Below are 20,602 nucleotides of genomic sequence, written 5' to 3' on the forward strand. Positions count from 1 at the left end.
CATTAAAATTTTAGATTATTTCCTCCTAGGATTTTACTATGCATTTTATACTAATGACATTACACTATAAAATATAATTTAGTATTCTTCTAGTTAGAACTTTAAAGTTTAGCTTTATATTATAGACTTGTTTCTCTGACATTTACAATCCTTAAAATCTTAGATTAGAGAAAGCAGGGTTGAATTAATCATCACAGAAAGTCTTTGCTATAGATAAATTCAGCATGATACCCTTTGTCCAGAAGAAAATTAAAACAGAGGTGGATGATTTTTCTCATATATGAAATCCATGTAAATTATTGATGCTGAGATATTTGCATGATTGGATTTGTTTCAGAAAGTTCCCTCTGGCAGAGTGGTGGAGTGGTGCCAGGCTGGACAGGGAGACCAGAAGGAAATTCTATAATAACACAGGTGGGAAGTGATGAAGACCTAGTTGAAAACACTAATTGATGTTGGGGTGGAGGGGCTATGAGATTAAAAAACTATCCAGAATTTGCAAGTATCACTGACATTGGTACTTTCCTCTTCCTACATATGACTTTCATGAAAATTTCTTTTTATCCCATTCTGTAGGGATATGTTAGCAAACTCTGATTCATCCTAACAGATGATTCTTAGCCCAACCCTTTCTTGACCTTGAGCAGCTTTCTGTTTTCTTGATCTGGCTTCTCTTATTCCCTAAAGAAACAGATGAACGGACCAGGAGTGTAATACCCTTCAAACTTATGATGAAATATTTGTCCCATCTATTTAGTGGAGGTGGGAAGAAGCAACTTTTGATGCAAATTGCAGTCCTCCTCTGTATCATTTGATCCTTCCTTTTTCACCTCAACTTCCCTTAAAACAAAACAAAACAAAATGTACCTGCCTTGTTGTAGGAAATTATGAGCTAAGGGACACTGAAGCAGATTAGCAGGAAGCAACTTTTATTGTGCCGGCACAGATCCAGGGGACTCGAGCCCCGAGCCCCGAGAACAAAGAGGTCTCACCTTCCCTTGCAAGCAGGTTACAGAAGCAAAAAGCAAAGCTCAACCCACATACGGCTGCATGTGACCCCATTGGCTATTTCATTTTCCCAGTGCTGTGTTACCTTCATGTTTCAATTCTTTAAGTTTTATCTCTTTGCTTTGCCATCCCTTCCCCCTGTCTCATTGTCAGAACACAATCTGTCTGTTTCTTTTCTGCTCTCTCCCCCTCTTTCTTGCTACATTATTCCCCCTTTGATGTTCAGACCCACCCAGGGTCTAAGAGCATCATCTTGACTTAGAGGTTTGTATTTTTACAGCATCATTATATGTGTAGTTGTTTTGTCAGCAATTTGAGAGCTCTTGTGGTTTTATTAGTTATAATTTTACCAACAGCCTGCAGCCTGATGATGTGGTTGAACATGTATAGGGGTGCGATAGCCCCAGGACTTGTTTTTGTCCATTTAATCTTTCTTTATATATGGGACTCCTGATTTCTTTTTACCTTGTCTGAGGGGAAGCAAGAAGAAAGATTGTCGTATTAAGCCTAGCAGGTAAGATCCAAACCAGCTACTAGATAGCACTGTATACGCTTGCTTCCCATAGATCCAATATAGCCCCTAGGTGCCTATCAATCTATGTTTGTTGTAAGATTTTCCCAAGCTTTTCTGAAATTAGACAAGGGGCCAGTGGGTGGGGCTGGGGTTTTGTATGGTTAGGAACTCCCCATCATTTGGTCTCTTGAGCAGTGTCACTATAAAACTTCTGTCCTAAACAAGTTAAATCCCTCACTGAGGTGGAGAATTAGCCTTCTGGGCAGGAGATACAATAATTTCCGATGATGGAAGTTTTTAGGAATCAGATGCCTTTTTTGTGTTTTGGAAAAGCAGTCTCATCAAAAGGTTCTTGAGGGTTCAGCTAGCTCCCTTGCTTCCTAAGGCCAGTGATCTCCCATGTTGGTCCCAAACAAACATAGCATGAAGTGACATTCAGTGTCTGGGCTATAGACTCACCCAGTGAGAGGAACAAGTTTTTAGCTTTGGCAGAGATGGAAAATTCACTCCTCACCTCCTCATAAAAGGAGTGAAAAACTTGTGTGAGGAACTCTCATGGGTAACAGTTACTAATCTGAGGTGCATCAGACTCTCAGGGTCAAGGCCCTTTCCATCTATCCTTATGTCAGTTATATGTCCCTGTGTGCTTAGTGAAATTTACAGGGTTATAGATACCATGGGTGCAGTCAGGGGCAGCTTTTTCCTTGTGAAGGAGAACTGCGTGCTTAGCCCTCTGTCATGTGGGCTATGGAACACAACTTCAATAAAGGCAATAATCAGAACCTACATCACCACCCAGCCAAGAGTGTGATATGTATATCCTGACACATATACTTTTAATTGGATGTATAGGCTCTTTCCTAAGTTAAACCACCACAGCTGCAGCCTGTGCCTCCATGTCCACCTTGGTCTATAGCTGCGCATGCATCACAGAGCATTGACACTGGTTTATCAGGGCTAAACACTCCGGATCTCTAACCATTACTCCTGGGGTAAGTAAGTGGGGTTGAAGCAGATATGCTGATTACCATGGGAGCACACTAGATAGGTGGTGTGATTGTGAGTGCATGAGCCAATGACAGAGACTGCACAGGAATAGTAAGTATGGAAAAGCAAAAGTCCTAATGACAACACTTCCTGCCTAGTAGTATGCATACATAAGTCACAAGATGAGGGCTCTGGGACCATGAAAAGAGGCCATATTAGTAAAAATAAATAGTAATTATGCATCCTGCCCAAAAGAGATAGAAGAGAGCTAATAAATCCAGTCAGTGGAGGCAGTTTCTGCCAAACCTATGGTGAAGACTAGGGTGAGAACTATAGCAACAGATACAGACAAGGAGTGACAATACATTACAGTGAAATAACTGGTGTGGAAAACAGTTCATTTGTCCCATTGGAGAATTGACTCTTCAAGCTTCAGCCATGTGTAGATTAGTCAGCTTCCTGGGGTGACTACAGCAGGACTGTTGTCCTACCATTCTTGGTCCCCTGTTGTTTCTTGGGAAGCAGAGTCCTGCTGAAGGAGGGTGCTAAGGTTCCAGAGGGTGATTTTACATGGTGAAGCTGGATCAGGGATGCATTCCCACTCAAGAGAAGCTGGCTTGACTCAACTGTGATGGATCCAAGGAGCAATCTCTGCTACTCTACCTGTAGTGGGGATAGATAAGACAACAACAATAGGGCCCCTCTAATGGGATTTTAATGACTGGACATTTTATTCTTTTATCCAGACAATGTCTTTTTTTTTAACTGAGTAGAATTACCATGGCAACAATATAGTATCAGCATATATGTCCAAGAAAACACGTTGTTTTAAAAAAAGTTAAAACTACTATCATTAAGTATTAAAGGACATGTTTAGAGACAGCAAAAATAGTCATTTTGTCTCTAAGCAGAAAACCCTGTCTAAAAATATGAGTATGTATCTGGAAGGGCTTTAATGCCAGATGGCCACACGTGTATAAGAAACACTTCCTCAATCCTCTTGGCCTTGGTTATTTTTGAGAGATCTAGCATGAGTGACTCCATTTGAACTTTGATGGAATCCTCCCCTTTTCTCCAAACTGTTTGTCTCTGAGCAGCCTCTTTTGTAGATTTGTCTCCCATTTAAGTAGTAATCAGGCCTGACCCTGACTTAGCTTCTAAGACCAGATGAGATCGGGAGCATTTAGGGTGGTACGGCCATAGACTGAAGATCTTTCTTGATTGCTCATTTTTTTTCTTGAGGATTTGTTTTTTCCTGGATTTTGTTTGTTTATTTGGTTTTGGTCCCACCTTGGTGGGTGGAGGTAATGATGAGCAGATCAGGTGGGAGTCAGCGCCAACTAAACCATTTTGGCTAAATTTGAGAAACAAAGAGTCACAGAAGGAGTTGCCCTTGGACAATTGGCTTCTAGACAAGGACAGTATAGAACAAAATTCAACAAAATCAGATATCTAAAAAGTTAACCTAGTTGACATATAAACACTTATTAGAGTCATTTTTTTATGGACTTGATTGTAAATGCCCCAGAAGGATCAGAACTATAATGACAAAAATCTTAAAAGAGCCTTGGTCAAAATTTTGATAGATAGTTTAGCAATTAACAGAACAGTTTATCAGTATCATTAACTTTTTTTTACCATGTTTATCTAAATTTTGTATTTTAGAAGGCTTGATACACTTGAAAAACATAAATATATTTAGTATAAGGAACCAGCAATAGCATCATAGCTCTAGAGAGGTTATATATACACATTAGTTTAGTCATTCTTGAAGTATAACCTTAGATTTTTATCAGTTGTGGGGGGGAAGAAGAGTTTTAGCAAATCCAAATAGTCCAGTCACAGACACATATAAGATACTGACTGCATTAGAATCACCCAAGACAACAGTTGTTTAACCATGAGGTTATCTAGAAAATTTTATATAAACTGTTAGAAAATAAGAGTCATGGAAGAGGCAGAGAGATGGCTCAAACACCAGCACAGGATTTATTGTTTAGGCAGGGGTCCTGTGGAGGGAGACCCCAGAAAGAGAGCCAGAGCCCATTGCCAAACACAGACTTGGGCTAGATATAGGGGGCTAGTGGAAAAGTACCAGGAAGGTCACTAAGGGATATTGTTGCTGGGCAACCAAGAAAGATAAGTTTTAGTTAGGTCACTGTCTGCCCAACTGTCCTTGGCATCCATCAGGGAGATAAAGGTTAACAATTGTCTCTTTGTCAGTCTTTGGGGTTGAGTGGGGAGTTTCTAGTAAGCCATCTGTAAGGAGGAGGGGGTCTATCCTAACATGGCTGTCCTTACTGTTCCATAAACCAACTCTTAAATGAACATGACTCAGTTACCTTAGTAGTCAAAACTCTGACAAAAATCACCAGAGAACACAGGTAAATATTTATGGGGACTAAGTATGGAGTTAGGAAACATAGTGGCCAAGAATCATGGCTCAGATGTTGATAAGGGATCATATCCCAGATTGTTGACATTAACAGATGGCTCATGACATACGGCAGGATCCCACCAACCTGTAGTCAATGGAGTCTCCCTAAAATAACAGGCCCAATCTGGCCATTCCAGGCCAAAAATTCCCTCTGCCTGATATGTGGAAATAGGACTAACATCTCCACTCTGTTGACTCCAATAAAACCTGGAGGTCTTAACTATCAGTGTAGTGCTCCTTTTTGAGTTTTTATTTCTTATCCTATCTGGAGGGCGCACTTTGGCTTTTTAAAAATTTTGCTTTACATAAGTAAATCTGTCTTAACCCTCTCTATCAGTGTAGCAGTGCTCCCTATGCTCAGCTGCCTCTTGCTTCTCTGTGTTTTAATAAATTCTAGTCTTGACAAATTTGTCAATTAACCTGTAGTGCCAAATATTCCTGACAGCTAACTTGACAAAACAAAAACCATTTTTAAGACCGTTTTTGTAAATGTTATTAAGAACAACATTTTAAGATAGTCTTGTTGTCATGAGCTTAGAGAATTAAGTTTTAGTTTAACATCAGCACATTAAATTTTGACCTTACAAAAACCTTTAATGTAACAGGATTTTAGTCAACTTAATCACATAAGCATTTATAAGCTCTATCCTTTTATGACAACTTATTCTTCACCTTTATGACAACTTGTTTTGTATCCCCTGGGGGAGCTTGCCTTTATCTTTTTTTTAATTTTAAAGTATTTTTTATCCATTTATTTAAAAAACCATATCTTTAATATCATACCTATATTATATAATATGTTACTTGTTGAAATTAACTTATAAAACCTTTTAACTTAGAACCTTATATCTGTATGGAAAAAAGCAGAAAGAAAGCAACCTTAAAATTATTTTTTGTATAAAAACAATTTATAGAAAGCCCATTTGTTAATAGACTTATGTGTTATAACAGAGAATGAAATCCCAGATTTTATTTATGACAGAATATAAGAGGCTAAAGTTATTTTTTAACTACCCAAATTTTCAGATTTCTGTTGCAGACTGTAGCCTGCCTTTTTTTTTTTTCTCTTCTGGTCTAAGCTGGAGTGTTAACCCCTGAATTCCTGCATCTTAGTGAGACCTGATTGAAACAAGTTTGAAAACCTGTTTTCTTAAAAGTAGCAGTAGAATAGAGTAATAATTTTTTTTACATTTACTTTATAATAAGATCCATCCTGAGGATGTTTACATATTTAAATGTGAAAAGCTTAAGCAGTTTGTAACAGAGATCTTTAAAATAAACACTGTTTTTTTTGCTACCTTGAATAGCATATAACCTTATAACAGCAGTTTAAGAACCATTTTGAAGGTGCTTACATATATGCACACACACAGAGACGTATTATAAATTAAGTTTGCCAGGAAAAAAATGTCAACTTAAGCTCACATAAGATGAGCTGGGATTCCAGGAGCAAATTAAATTTTGCATCGTGCTTTAAACAAATTTACACACACACACACACAATTAGAGTGCACTCTCAAAACAAGAAAAAAATGTTAAAATTATACCCAGAGGGCTAGCCGGTGGAATGGTGGATGATGCATCTGTTCTCGTGGGAGTCTCCCCTTTTGGAGCTGAATTTTTTGTTATCTATTCCTTAATGTCAGTTGTGACTATTTCCTGGGAAAAGCTCAAACCCCTGTTAACTCTTGGAGGTGTCTTATACTCTTCTGTAAAGCACAGTATTTCTGCCCCTCTCCTCAAACTAAGAGTCATGGCTTCACCCCAAAAGGTGGTTATTATTAGCTGATCACCTCCCCTTCTGCCTCCTCAGGCAGGCCTGAATTTGAATCTGGGTTCTCACCAGTCTGATGAGCACTGTTCCCAAGTTGATTCCTGTGCCTCACTGGGTTCCGTTGTGCATCCGAGGCCCTTGCTCCGACTTGCCTGGGGAATGAATCCCCCCACTGGATCAAGCTGTCCATTGGCACGTGGTGGGATTTCCTCCCAGTGGTTTGGGGCATGCACCATGGTGACAAGGGAGGTGATAACTCACCATCTCCACAATCCCAGCAAATGAGCCCCCAAGAAATGTTCCGGGAAATTATGAGCTGAGATACAGGACACTGAGGCAGATTAGCAGGAAGCAACATTTATTGTGCTGGTACAGACTCAGCGGACTCATTTCCAAATGCTGAGCCCTGAGAACAGAAGGGATCTCACCTTATTTACCCTTGCAAGCAGGTTACAGAAACAGAAAGCAAAGCTCAATATGTCTGCATGTGACTTTACTAGCTATTGCATTTTCCCAGTGCTATGTGACCTTCATATTTCAATTATTTTAAGTTTTATCTATCTGCTTTGCCATCCCTTTCCCCTGTCTCATTGTCAGAACACAGTCTGTTTGTTTCTTTTCTGGCCCTCCTGTCCTCTCCTGCTACAGCCTAAGTGCATTATTGGCCAATGTAGAATGTAATTAAAGCTCTATAAGAAAATAAGGTCACCATTCACATCTTGAGGTGGCATTCCCAGAAATTTTCACTGGATATCTCACTACTTCCCATCACCTCTTCTGGACCCTATTGCTTTGGGTTTCTTTCTCTCTGCTTCTCTTTCTTGCTTTCTCATTATCTCTGTTACTTTTTCCTCCAACCTTGGCAGTTTTGATTTATTTTTCCTGAATCTTCCCAAATATAAATATAACAAATTTATATGTTACCACCCACTACTTAATATTGTCTTCAAGTACCCAATAGCCATTACAAGAAAGATGAAAATTTTAATTGTTCTCAGGAAAAAAAAGATCTTCCAGTTAGTTAACAAAATCCATCCTCCTGGGAAGGCTCCAGGAGATTATATATAAAAAATGTTATATAAATATTGACATTCAAATTGAAAATATGTGCAATGGGAGAGAAAAGCAAGATGGTGGATACTGAGGGACCCCGGGACCCTGAGCTCCATGATTTCAGAAAAATACTTCAGATTCATGTAGCAAGGATTGGGTAACCCTGCTTTTTTTTTTTTTTTTGCCAACTAAGATACCACCAATACATAGGGTGCATATAATGTTCAAAGACTGGCCCTTAAATTAGCTTTTCATAGCACATAATACCTGGGGAAGCCCTGGCACTGGGATGGGCAGAAGTTTCTGATTCACCCACTGGGAAATCATTTTTCTTCTACTCCCATTTTTTGTGGCTTCTTCTCTCCTGTCTTGGAAAAGTGAAAACATAGCACAGAGAACCTGCGACCATCTGTGATGTCCTGGATCTGCCATAATTTGTGGACACAGAACCTGCTTGTGCTGCCTGCCTTTGCTGTCCCAGAAGTGAGAAAACTGTACCCCGGCCAGGTAAGTGTGATACCTTATCAGCTCTGAAGGGAACCACATAGTCCACTGCAGTTGGCGGGCACATTGCATCACTCCCCCTCAACAAAACTGGTCATCATATAAATGGAAGGAATGTTTCACCTTTGCCTGGCAGGGGTGGGGTGGAACGCTGAGCTGACCCAGCCTATGTGGGGGTGGAGTGGTCCTGCTGTTTGGTGAAAACAAAACATTCCACTGCCTTGGAGAAACTGGTCATGAGCTGAAACTGACAAACTTCCAAGAGAAAAGTGGTGGACCAAAAAGCTCAATTCTAGTTCCCAGGCTTACCCTGCCGGCAGTAGGGGCTGGTGACTACTCACATACCAGCTCCTTACATGACAGCTTTGGAGAACTTGTCTACACTAGATGGCCCATCCCATCAAGAGAATTCTGGCTCAAACACCCTGAGCAGCATCCCCTCCCGAGCTGTCTGATAGAGTGAGGCAACAACTATTTCCACACAGCCCACCATACCAACCTCAAGAAGGGGCAGAGATGCAGAGAGAGGCCTTGTCAAAACTATCAGTAACTGGATTTGAAATCAGAGGAAAGATTTCAGAACATTCATTGAACTTTTTTTTTATTATTATTTTTATTTTCATTTTTTTTCAATTTACTGTTACCTATCTCCCTTTTCCACTCTACCCAAATATCAATTTGCTTAACCCTCCCTGTTCCACATACCTTTTTTGACCCCTCTTTTTGTATTTTTATTCTTTTTTCCTTCATATTCTTTGTTCCTCTCTTCCTCACTCCTCCTTTCCTTCCTTTCCTCACCCTCCCTTTCTGCCCACTGCCCCTACCTCCTCCATACTCACCACTCACTGAATAATCTATTATACCAACTTTACACGTTACCCACATCCTTCCTATCCTTCTTCAATCCCTAACGATAGCACCCTCTCCCACAGTGACTGAACACATGTTAGGAACTTAATCCCCCACACCTCACACTTCTTCCCCTTACCCCATCCTCCCTCCTGCCCTCTCTTCTAGTGCCATCTTTTTAATTACCTAAGTATCTATAAGTATCCAAACAACTGTTGTCTCCCCAATACCCACTATTGATAGATAATAACACCAATAGGTTCCTTATAGATAATATAAATAACTGGTTTGGCATTGAATTTGTGAATTTGTTATTGCTAAGGTATACCTCCAGGTCAAGGAACAGAAATATTATGACAACCTAGCTAACAACTAAGCTAGTCAGAACATAGAAATTAAGTCAGGAAAAGATAACAGTGATTAAAACCCCCAACTAAACAAGGCAAGGGCAAAGCAGAAAATATAAACATGGGGAGAAAAAGAAGGCAGGGTAATATGACTCCTTAGAAGACTACCAATGACATAATAGAAGATTTGGTGAAAGTAAAGGAGAGGGCTGACCTCAGAAGAATGATGATAAGAATGTTCAATGAGCTTAAAGAGGAGCTTAAGGAGAACATGCAAAAACAACTCAATGAATATCAAGAGAACATAGATTAAAAAAACCACAAGAAGATGCATAAATAACTAAGTGAACTCAGAAGTTCAACAATTTCTAAAACGAAACTAAGGAAATTATTTTAAAAAAGAGATACATACGAAATAAAGAAGACAGCACAAGATATGACAAAAAAGTGTAACAAAGATATGGAAAGTCTCAGAGAAAATAATCAAACAGAAATTCTGGGAATAAATGTCCCTTAAATCAAATAAAAAACACAGTTGAAAGCTACTCCAGCAGACTGAAAAAAGTGGAAGACAGAATTTCAGGGCTTGAAGACAAAATAGATAAAAACAGAACACTCCTTGGACAAAAGACTCAAGAGCTGCAAATGGAATACAAAAGAACTCTGTGACTCCATCAAAAACCAAACCTGACAATCATGGGCATTGAAAAAGGAAAAGAGGTGCAAGCCAAAGGGTTATGTAATATATTAAACAAAACAATAGCAGAAAACTTCCCAGTTCTAGAGAAAGAGATGCCCATTCAGATACAGGAAGGCTCCAAGACACCAAACAGATATGACTAAAACAAAACCTCTCCAAGGCATACTATAGCTAAAACAATTACCACAAAGAACTAATACTAAAGAAAGAAAGAACTAATACAAAGAAAGAATACTAAATGCTGTAATAGAGAAAAATCAAATAATATACAAAGGCAAAGCTACCACAATAACAGCAGATTTCTCAACAGAAACCTTAAAAACAAGAAGGGCATGGAGTGAGGTATTTTGAGCACTGACTGAAAACAATTTCAGTTTTAGAATACTCTGCCCAGCAAAGCTATATCATTTAAAACTGACAGAGCAATAAAAATCTCCCATGATAAACAGAAACTAAAACAATAAATGACCACTAAACTATCACTACACAAGATTTTAAAAGGAATTCTACACACAGAAGATGAGTACAAACATAGCCATGAATGGATAGGAATTATTAAACTTCAAGAGAAAAGCAGCAAGTAATCAGAGAGTAGCATAGAATTAGTTGCACATACACAAATCCTTACACAATAAAAGCAACTATATGGCAGGAATCACCACATACCTCTCAATGTTAACACTGAATGTTAATGGACTCATCTCCCCCATCAAAAGACACCAATTGGCAAACTGGATTAAAAAGGAAGACCTGACAATCTGTTGTTTATAAGAACCACCTTACAGATAGAAATAAACATTGCCTTAGGATGAAAGGATGGAAGAAATTTTACCAAGCTAATGTCCCCCCAAAAACAGGCAGGAGTAGCATACTTTTATCAGATAAAGTAGATATCAAACATAAATTAGTTGAAGAGACAAAGAAGTTCACTTCAAACTAATGAAAGGAGCAGTACATCAAGAGGAAATAACAATTGTCAACATATATGCACCTAATGTCAGTGCACCAACTTCATTAAACATACAGTACTGGACTTAAAAACATAAACAGTTCCCAAAACAGTGGTAGTGGGAGACTTCACTAGTCCTTTCTCACTGATAGATAGGTCATACAGAAAAAAAAAAAACAAAACCAACAACAACATCAAAGAAACTCTAGAATTGAATGATACCATAGATCTAATGGACCTGACAGACATCTCCAGTTTTCCATCCTGCAACAGCACATGTACAGTCTTCTCAGAAGCCCATGGAACTTTCTCCAAAATAGACCATTTTCAGGGCACATATTTCAAGTTTTAACAAATATGAGAAAATTGAAATAACCCCCTGCATACTGTCTGATAGTGGAATAAAACTGGAATTCAATAACAAAAGAAACAGCAGGAAATAAACAACTGGTGAATGAGCAACACTTTGCTCCATGATCAGTGAGTCATCAAAGAAATAAGGGAGGAAGTAAAATGTTCCTGGAATTTAATGAGAATGGAGGCACAACCTATCAGAACTTATGGGACACATTAAAGGAAGTACTAAGGGGAAAGTTTGTAGTCATGAGTGCATATATTAAAAACACAGAAAGATCTCAAATCAATGACCTAATGCTGCATCTCAAATTCCTAGAGAAACAAGAATAAGCTAAACCCAAAACTAGCAGAAGGAGAGAAATAATAAAAATAAGGACCGAAATCAACACAGTAGAGACCAAAAACCCAAAGAATCAATATTACAAAAAGATAATTCTTTGAAAAAGATAAACAAGATCAGTAAACCCCTGGCAAAAGTTAAGGAAACTGCCAAGATGTCCCACTACCAATGAATGGATTAAGAAAATGTGGTATTTGTACACAATGGAATTTTACTCAGACACAAAGAAGAATGAAATTTTGTCATTCGCAAGTAAATGGATAGAACTGAAGAACATCTTAAGCAAAGTTAGGCAGGCTCAGAAGACCAAAAATCATAGGTTCTCCCTCATATGCGGATTACAGACCTAAAACAAATGCAGTAATGTTAGCGGACATGGGTTACATGCTAAGGGGATAATGCAAACCAGAGGAACAGGGAAAGGGAAGGAAACCCAAAACTCAAAGTATTTGATGTGCCCACTGCAGAGTAGCTAATAAGTAACCTTAAACTGGCAGAGGCCACTATGGGAGGGTGACCAGGAAGTAGTGAAGAGGTCTGGTAGAGATGAACCGATTTGTGTTGTAATACACATGTGCTTGGAAGCAATGCTAGGAATCTCTCTGTATAGCTATCTTTATTTCAAGCTAGCAAAAATGCTACATCTTTTTTATTATCTCTTATGTTTTCTCTTCAACAAAATTGGAGAAGAGGGCAGAACAGGTTCTGCCTGGAAGTGAGGGGGGTTGGGGAGAGAGAGAGAGGAGCAGGGAATGGGGGAGGGAGGGGAGAGATGCTCAAACAATGTATGCACACATGAATAAATGAATAAACAATTAAAAAAAACCCTGGCAAATCTGACTTAATGAGGAAGGAAAAGACCCAACTTAATAAAATGAGAAATGAAAAAAGGGAGATAACAACAAACACCAAGGAAATACAGGGAATTATATGGGGAATCACTTTGAAAACCTGTATTCAAATAAATTGGAAAATCTAGAAGAAATGACCAAATTTATAGATACATATGACCATCCAAAACTGAACCAACAAGATGTTAATCAGATAAATAGATTTATAACACACAAGGAACTTGAAGCAGCAATAAAGAGTCTCCCAAAAAAGAACAATCTAGGACCTGACAGATTCACCATTGAATTCTACCAGACCTTTAAAGAACTAACACCAATACTCCTCAAACTTTTCCACAAAATAGAAAGGGAAGGAACTACAAAACTCATTATATGAAACCAGCATTACACTCATCCCAAAACTCAATAAAGATACAACAAAAAAAGAGAATTACAGGCCAATCTCTTTAATGAACATAGATGCAAAAGTCTTTAATAAAATATTGGCAAAGTGAAATCAACAGCATATTCAAAAGATCATACACCATGATCAAGTTGGTTTCATCCTAGGGATGCAGGGATGGATCAACATATACAAATCATTAAATGTAATATAGCATATTAACAGAAGCAGAGACAAAAACCACATGATCATCTCAATAGATGAGGAAAAATACAACATCCCTTCATTGTAAAAGCTTGATGAAACTAGGAATAGAAGGAATGTACCTCAACATAATAAAAGCTATATATGACAAGCTTATAGCCAACATCATACTAAATGGGGAAGAACTGAAACTATTTTCTCTAAAGTCAGGAATGAGAGAAGGGTGTCTACTCTCTCAACTGCTATTCAACATAGTCTTAGAGTTCCTAGACACAGCAATAAGAAAGGAAGAGGAAATAAAGAAAATAAAAATAGGGAAGGAAGCAGTCAAACTATCTCTATTTATAGATGACATGATCTTATACCTGAAAGACCCAAAAAAACTCCTAGACACCATAAACAGCTTCAGCAAAGTAGGAGGGTACAAAATCAATTTACAAAAATCAGTAGCCTTTCTATACACCAACAATGAACAGGTTGAAAAAGAATATAGTAAAATAATTGCATTTATAATAATCCAAACTATAAACCATTGAAGAAAGAAATCAAAGAAGACTACAGAAGATGGAAAGATCTCCTATGATCATGGATTGGTAGAATCAACATAGTGAAAATGACTATACTACAAAAAGCAGTCTACATGTTCAATGGAATTCCCATCAAAATTCTAATGATATTCATCACAGAGTTTGAAGTCAACCCTAAAGTAGTTCATTTGGAAGTACAAAAGACCACAAACAACAGGGTAATACTGAACAAAAAGAGCAACACTGAAGGTATCATAATACCTGACCTCAAACTATACTATATAGCAATAAAAACAGCATGATACTGGCACAAAAACAGATATGAAGAACAGTGGAACAGAAGAGAAGACCCAGATATGAATCCACCTAATTTTTGATAAAGGAGTCCAAACCATAAGATGGAGAAAACAGCCTCTTCCATAAATGTTGCTGGGAAAACTGGACATACACATGCAGAAAACTGAAACTACCCATGTCTGTCACCCTGTACAGTATCAACTCAAAGTGGATTAAGGACCATAATCTAGGACCTGAAACTTTGAAGCTAGTGCAGAGAAGAGCGGGGAATCCAATGGAACTAATAGGCATAGGCAATGACTCCCTCTCTAGAACTCAAATGTTTCAGCAACTAAGAGAAATAATTGATAAATGGGACTGCAAAACAAAATGGTCCCTAAAATTCAAGAGGCTGCCCACAGAATGGGAGAAAAATCTTTGCTAACTATACATCTGACAAGGGATTGATAACCAGAATATACAAGGAACTCAAAAAACTAAACTCCCCCAGAAATCAATGACCCAGTGAAGAAATGGGCAAAAAAAACTGAACAGAGCTTTTTTAAAGGATAAAATCCAAATGGCTAAAAATTGCATGAAGAAATGCAACATCACTGGCCATAAAGGAAATGAAAATCAAAACCATGTCAAGATTCCACCTCAATCTTATTAGAATGGTTACCATAAAAAACACAAACAACAACAAATGTTGGAGAGGATGTGGGGAAAAAGAAACTCTCATACACTGCTGGTGGGAATGTAAATTGGTATAACCATTCTGGAAAACAGTACGGAGGCTCCTCAAAAAACTTTAAAAAAACTTCCATGTGATCCAGCAATTCCACTCCTAAGGATATACCCAAAAGAAATTAAGTCAGGATACAATAAAAGCACCTGCACACCCAGGTTTATTGCAGCATGATTAACAATAGCTAAGCTATGGTTAGTCAAGATGCCTCACTACTGACGAATGGATTAAGAAAATGTGGTATTTATACACATGAATTTTATTCAGCCACAAAGAAGAATGAAATTTTGTTGGTTGTAGTTAAATGGATGGAACTGGAGAACATCACCTTAAGTGAAGTTAGCGAGGTTCAGAAGGCCTAGAGTTGCATGTTTTCTCTCATATGTAGGAGATAGACACAATAGAAATATAAGTGATATTATGAAAAATAGGTCACACTAAGAAGAATTCACAAAGGGGGGGTAAAAGAAGGAAGTGAAGAAGGCAAATATGGTTGTTGTATTCTCTGTACAAGAATGAATACAGAATGTTTAAGTTGGTTGAAACCACCATAAGCAAGGGACTATGGTAGAAAGAAGAAAAATGGAGGAGATGAAACACTTCAGGTTATAGTACATATATACATGGAAATGTCAAAAGGAAACTCCCTGTATAGCTATCTTAAACAAATAAAAATGTCATTTTTTTCTTTTATAAAATTGGAGAACAGGGGGGTAGAATAGGTCCTGCCTGGAGGGGGGTTATCCCAGTGGGAGGGGGGATGAGATGGGGAAATGATAAAGGAAGGTGAATATGGGGCAAATCCTGTGTACACTTGTATGTAAATGGAAAAATAATATCTGTTGAAACTATTCCAGGAATGGGTGGAAAGGAGGATTAAGGAGAATGGTGGAGGGGGTGAATTAAAGTATGATATATTTGATATATTGTAAGAAGTTTTATAAATGCCACCATTTCCCTCACCTAGCACAACAATAAAAAAAAAAGATGAAAAAGTTGCTGTAGAAAAAAAATTTGTGTGCTGAATGGGTGTGTGTTAGTTAGCTTTCTATTATAACAAATACTTATGATAATTAGCTTATAAAGAGAAAAGTTTTAGTTTGGCTTACAGTTTGGGGATTTCAGCCCAGGTTCAGTTCACCCCACTGCTTTTGGGCTGATGTCGAGGCAGTATATCATGGCAGGAAGTGTGTGTGGAGCAAATCTGCTCACCTCATGGCCAAGTCATGAAAAAGGGAGGCTCCCACAATCCCTCTAGGGGCATAACTCCAATGACTGGAAGAGTTCCCACTAGGCCCACCTCTCAAAGTTTCTACTACCTCCCAGCAGTGCCATGCTGGAGAGTAAGCCTTTAACAGACGGGGCTTTAGGACATTTATTAATTTATTTTGTGGTACTGGGGCTTGAACTCAGGACCTTCACCTTAAGCCACTCAAAACCAGTCATAATTTTGTGAAGGATTTTTTGAGATAGGGTCTTGTGGAATTATTTGCCTGGGCTGGCTTCAAATTGTGATCCTCCTGATCTCTGCCTCCTGAATAGCTGGGATTACAGGTGTGAGCCACTGGTGCCTGGTTTTAGGCACTGGCACCAGTATTTAGGAGATTTTAATAGAAAAGAGCCTTTTAAGTTTTTCCATGTGGGTATTAAAAATGTCCATTTTTTTTTAGAGATATTTGAGCCTTTTGAGTTTACCACCTCATGTACATCTTACTTCTTTTCTTTTCTTTTTAAATAAACTGAGGATGGAACTCAGGGCTACATGCATGATATGCAAGTGTTCTACCACTGAGCTACAACCCATCCTGAAAGTCTATTCTTTCATCTGGCTCTCCTGCAAGCCTTCCTTCTTTGAGAAGTGTGGCTATTGCAAGGTTGGAGAGTGTGGAATTAGTTATTAAAAGGGACATACACATTTGTGTGGAAGCAACTTCCCACACAGTTGACATTAGGATCACTTCATTTAGCATTATTTAATAAATAATCACACTGTGAGTGAAGTAATTATTACTCCCATTTTATAGATGGAGAAAGAGAGAATCAGAGACATGAACTATCTTGTGAGTGGAAGAGCTCAGATTGTTGAGCCTCAGCAGCATACGCTCCTGCCTCTATGCCACAGAAAACTATCTTTTCAGGGCCATTTGTCATCTTTTAGCCTCAGGTAAAGAAACTGCTTTAGTTCTGCCCTTACAGTTTTGCTTATTCCATACACATGGTAAGAAGGCAACAATTTCCACATTCTAGGGCTAAAGACTGTCCCAATGTATGGGCTATGAAGGATGTGGTCTGAAATGTTTTGTATAGATTAGGGATCTTCAGTAGGTGAGCAGAGGATTTTCCAAACCTTTTAGTTTTAGAACTTGCAAATTTATGCTTTTGCTATTTGAGAAAAGCCTATTGTACCTTCAACCTCATGATTTAGTTGATGACCTCTTTGAAACTAGGCCTTGGGGCATTTGGGAGAGGACATGTATGTAGCTTTCATAGACAAACCTCAAAACAGCCACTGTATAAGGACATGAGCACTGGCAAGTAAGATTGGCTACATACAGTCCAACTTGCTGTGAACTCTGTTGCCCTCAGGTGAACTTTGAAAATTTTCACATCATTGCAGTAGTTTTAAGAGCAGCTAAACCTGCTTCACTATGTAAGAAAAAGTGTTTCCATTTTATTTTGTCTTTGAGCTGGACTCTCGTAATTTATTTCATGGATGCTGCTTCTGATTCATAATGTTCACTTCCACAAAGGATTTTATGGGAAAGACTTTGTCAATCACTCAAGTGAAGGAATAGATGACAAACTAGTAAAACGCTGAAGAATAAAAAGATTTCCTGTTAAATAAGAGTATCATCTCCAAACTGAGGAGCCCAAGGTGGTGAGAGCAAATAAAATCTATTGTGTTTAGCTCCCCCCCCATATCTGATGATTAAGTAATATTTAGGAAACCAGGCCTGAAGCACACAAACGCAAACTTCTTGGGATAATGCGATCCGAGGCCTCTTATGCAGCCGTGGGTGTTGAAGTCTCCTCACTTAATAAATGGTCACCCCATTCTCCTCTTCCGAGTTCTCATTGTTCAGTGATGATAATTGCCTTTCATTTCAACTTCAATCCTTTCAATATTTTTAAAGATATTGTTTTACAAGTTGTAGAGAAATGCAGATTGAATATAGTATTATCTTGTTTAATTTTCAGGGTTGTAATCCAGAGTAAGTGACAATGCAGGTAAAACAAGCAGCCTGGCATAGCCCATTTGGAAAATAAGGGAAAGAAATACTGGTTCCAACTGCAGAAAATTTGGAGTAAAGAAGACGAAATCTGATCAAGTCTTTGAGGTATGCATAGGCTTTGTGCAGGGAAAGGGGAAAGAACTATTTCGGCAGATGCAATCATATGATCTAAGGCAAGGGAGTATAATTGTATAGTCTGAAATTGAATAGCTGGAGATAAGTTTGGAGGGGAAGCTGGGGTTACTGAAAGTATTGCATAAATGAAAGCCAATATGAGACTGCAGTAAAAGACAGTTTTCAGGAACGCACTTTCTGCTTTTGAGTTTAGATAAAATTAATAACTTTTTGCTCCATTTTTAAAATAATACTGGTGATAGAACCCAAGCTCTTGTACATGCTAGGCAAGTGCTCTACCATTGAGCTAACATCCCAAAGCTTTTTAAACTTAAGTTTGGGACAAGGTCTCACCAAATTGTCCAGAATGGTTTCAAATTTGTGACCCTCCTTCCTCATTCTCCCGAGTAGCTGGAATTATAGGCAAGCATCACCATGTCTGATCCTGCTAAATCATTCATAACAGATTTTTCATTCTTTCTGTTGTTTTTCTACATTTTCTCCTAAAATAATTCATGCTCAGTTTAGGACACTATTACTACTTGTTCCATTGGTATAGAATTGGCTTCCTTGTTTCTACTTTTGTGCTCTTCTAACTTTTTTTTAAACCATACAGTAGCTACAATGACCATTTAAAACTGTTAAGCAGAGTCTTTTTCTCTTCAGTGTAAAAACTTTACGTGTATGCCATTAGTTTATGAATGTTTAGAAGACATTTTATAGAAAATAAGCAATTTGTGATAAATGAGAGAAAAGAATAACACTTCTGAAAGAGCTCTCTTTGGCTCCTGGACCTTGGCCTCTGGTCAAGGGTTGGGACATCGTGCATCTCTAGGCAGTTATTCAAGGACATGTGCTGTGTACCTGCACATGTGCACACACACAATCCTCACAGCTATTATATGCATAAAGCATTTGTGTTACCTCCATTTTATAGATGAGAAAACAAAGGAAGAGAGAAATTTTATCTAAACATAAAGACAACATAACTTGCTGGCCCCTTAACACTGGCCTCAGTTCAGGGGCATCTGTAGCATATTTTTCACTGATCATTTCTTGCTTTCTTGCTCCTTTCTAGTAGGTATGATTTCCTATTTATGTCTATCTGCAGTGAGGATCTGTGGTAAGATTCTTAGTCTTTGTCTAAACATGTCTTCATTTTGTTCACATATTTTGAACGATGACTTCTTAGGCTATAAAGCTATGTAGTGAGAAATTTTCTCTCAGCATGCTGGAATTCTATTCCTTTGGATGCTAGTCTTTGTTGTTACAGTTAAGAGATTCATTTTCATTCTAGCTGCTTTCTTTCTGTCCTTTGGTTGCTTTCATTTATTAAAAACTTTTAATTAATGTACTAATACACATAGTAAGTGCATATATCATAAGCATACAACTTAGTTATTTTTATATAAATACATTCTCATATAAAAGTATATTCTCGTATAACTATCACCCAGATGGAAGTTTAAAGCATGTCAGCATTCAGAGTGCCCCTTTCTGTCCCTTCTAGCACTTTTCACTGTAGAACCTGGGAATCTTCAAAACCTTTTATTTTTTAATCATAAGTTCAGCTCTGTACTAAGTTTGAAAAACTGTATGCCATTTTATCTAGCTCTTCTAATGTTTGCAAGTGGAAGTTCACGTTATGTAACTTAAGCGGAAGTCTTAGGAAGAGGTTATTCCCCATTTTTCTCAAAATAAACTCAGACTTCTTTAGCTGGCTCACACTGCTCTACATGAATTGGCTGCTGTGCACCCCTCGAACCTCATCACACACAATTCTCTTCCTTATTCAAGCTGCACTGACTTCTTGTCTGCTGCAGAGTACAACAAGCTCTTTCCTAACTCTAGGCCTCATATTTGTGCTCCATCTGCTTGGAATCCTTATCTGAGATCTTTGCTAGTTTGTTCTTCAAATACAACTTCCACGTCCAGAGGCCTCAATGTCAGCTGCTCTCAGTATATTCTCTTAGTTACTCTCTTTTTTTTTTTTTTCATTTTTCTTTTATCATTCATATGTGCATACAAGGCTTGGTTTATTTCTCCCCCCTGCCCCCACCCCCTCCCTTACCACCCACTCCACCCCCTCCCGCTCCCCCCCTCAATACCCAGCAGAAACTATTTTGCCCTTATCTCTAATTTTGTTGTAGAGAGAGTATAAGCAATAATAGGAAGGAAGAAGGGGTTTTGCTGGTTGAGATAAGGATAGCTATACAGGGCATTGACTCACATTGATTTCCTGTGCGTGGGTGTTACCTTCTAGGTTAATTCTTTTTAATCTAACCTTTTCTCTAGTTCCTGGTCCCCTTTTCCTATTGGCCTCAGTTGCTTTAAGGTATCTGCTTTAGTTTCTCTGCATTAAGGGCAACAAATGCTAGCTAGTTTTTTAGGTGTCTTACCTATCCTCACCCCTCCCTTGTGTGCTCTCGCTTTTATCATGTGCTCATA

The 20,602-nt window shown here is 38.3% G+C and overlaps 1 protein-coding gene and 1 long non-coding RNA gene across 2 annotated transcripts in view; one reads left to right on the top strand and one right to left on the bottom strand.

Annotated features, from left to right (window-relative positions):
- Positions 1-20,602, bottom strand: part of LOC141421230 (inhibitor of Bruton tyrosine kinase-like) — a 1,912,155-nt gene that overhangs the window by 272,978 nt on the left and 1,618,575 nt on the right. The gene's annotated exons all lie outside the window — the stretch shown is intronic.
- LOC141421236 (uncharacterized) lies at positions 145-18,417 on the top strand. Its single transcript, XR_012445864.1, has 3 exons — positions 145-414; positions 8,152-8,280; positions 18,006-18,417. It is a non-coding gene; the product is annotated as an uncharacterized lncRNA (long non-coding RNA).

This window comes from Castor canadensis, chromosome 3 (assembly GCF_047511655.1).
Source record: "Castor canadensis chromosome 3, mCasCan1.hap1v2, whole genome shotgun sequence".
NCBI classification, from domain to species: Eukaryota; Metazoa; Chordata; class Mammalia; order Rodentia; family Castoridae; genus Castor; species Castor canadensis.